The following is a 2,290-nucleotide window of genomic DNA, read 5'->3' on the forward strand; positions in this document are numbered from 1 at the left end:
TGCGGCTTGGCCATTTGTACACATGGCATAAGATTTATTCAAATTTAAATGCAGATCTGAAATGACCGAAAAATCATTCAGAACGGACATGGCTCTTCTCAAATCATCGGCATTCCTTAGGAATAGGTAGTTGAGTGTTAGTTTTGTTTGTTTGTTTAATTCTTTTTTAAAAAACTCTCTGCATGTACCGCAAGACTGAGTTGTTTTCAGTCCAACGGTTCGTGGGTGACAGTGGGTTTATGTTGGATTGACTAATTGTGATATACAATGAGTAAAATTTCTTTCAAATTGTCTTTGAGATCACATGCGTTTCAATTTGCTGACGCTTTTCCATTAATCACCATGGTTAGATTACTATATTAAATTACAAACAAACAAAAAAAACGTTGCCTTAAAACTACAGAACTATTTCTGCAAAGAAGCTTTGTACTAGCTCTCTCTGCTAGCCCGCTGCTTGTATCGGAGACAGTTCATAACATGGCGGTCCGTAAAATATTATGTTTGATGCATTTGATGGACACTTCATCACTGTTGACACAGTCTCATTGTTTTTGATGGCGAGAAAGAATACTGGGTTCTTCCCAATAATGCCAAAAGAGACACTTGCAAGATCATGGTGTCTGCAATTTCTTGAAATTGTTTTCTCTTGGTTTCTCTGTTCATAAAGTTGATGTCCTGTTTTCGCCACAAGAATGGATATTCCTGAATTTAACTTATGAACTCACAAGTTTTGGCACTCTCAATGTTTTGTTTGTTTTGTTTCTGTTTTGTTGTACAGACTTTCAAAAGGAGAATGAAGAAGCTGTCTCCAGCTGTCTTGAGCTGTTAGAGATATCTTGGCGAGGTTTAGCGGGACATTTCTGGTGTGCTATTTTTAGAAATGACGAAATCACTGCTAGCATTGAGCGGTAGTAAATGCGGGGATATATTTTACTGCTCACTGCTTGCGTGCACTGCTCAATATGGCGCGGCTACTGCTTTTGGTGCAAATAATAAAATATTACTAGAGCGGCCCACACACACTCAAACTTTTTCATCAAACTTTTTGACATACACGCTGAATATTATCGTGCAATATTCAGTCTGTGAACGGCAATAGACGGAGCAATAGCGCTGGCTCTTGCGCTAGTCTGCCGCAAGCGAAGAAGATTAAAACGTGAATTTGACGCTAAATATTGATGAGTGCCCACAAACGCTCCATAGTTTGATGGTTTGCGCAAAAAATATCAACTGAAACAGATCCATCAATATATTGACGTCAATACTTTTAAGGCCATCAATACCGCCCCTACACGATTAAAAAAGCGTCAAAAAGTTTGATGTCAATACTATTGGTGAAAAACTGAGCGTGTGTGGGCCGCTTAAGATTTAACGCGGCTCAGCTACTGCGCTGCTACTGCTCAGCTCAACTGCTATTGGTGCGTACGACCACGTATACTAAAGATCCCCACCGTTGCTCGCAGAACAACGGGTTCAACCCCCGTCTGGGGAAGATAGTTTAATGAGTCTTCCTCTTCGAATGATGTGTCCCTCTCAGTCCGGATTGTAACATTTCCACAATGAGTTTGATCAGCTTAAAGTAAAGTTGTTCCCCCATCCGATCCGGACATTGGGGATAGCCTTGTAAGTGAGACAACTCCCTGGGCCTTCGGCATATTGTGAAAGGGTGGTCAGTTCCTTTCCACGCCGACTTTGCTTCCCCAACTCGAAGTGAGGTATCCATTACTGCTAGGTATGCAGGAGGGGGCGAAAAAATTCGTGCCCGAGCCAAGGCTCGAACCCGGACTTTCCGCTTCGGAGACGAGCGCACCAATTGCTCCGCCACGCACCCTGGATCAGCTTATCTTCAATTATTCAGGTTCCGTTTATCATCGATTTTTCATTCCCCTGATGTTTTCCCGGTCAACCCGACCCTTGTCTAAACACACTAGCTTACTAACATACAAAGAAAACTAAAAGTTGAAAACAACAGAATCAAGTCATCGGAAATAGGTTTGGTCCATCTTCAATTTTCAATCTACCGACGTTTTCAAGGACAACTCCAGAAGCGCTCTTGCACAAACATAATAACTTTCAAAGAAAGAAAGAAAACAAATAGCAGAAGAAAATACAAACAAACAGGGAAAAACAACAAAACAGGGCTAAACAATCGGACGTTCGAGATATCGGAAACAAGTTTGTTTAATTTTTAGTTATTCAATCAATTGAAGTATTCCTGGACAACTCTGCAACACAGCTTTCCAAGAGAAAGACAGAGATACTCGTCCAGATAAACTAACTTATAAGCACA

This window comes from Aplysia californica, unplaced genomic scaffold (genome assembly GCF_000002075.1).
Source record: "Aplysia californica isolate F4 #8 unplaced genomic scaffold, AplCal3.0 scaffold00163, whole genome shotgun sequence".
NCBI lineage: Eukaryota > Metazoa > Mollusca > Gastropoda > Aplysiida > Aplysiidae > Aplysia > Aplysia californica.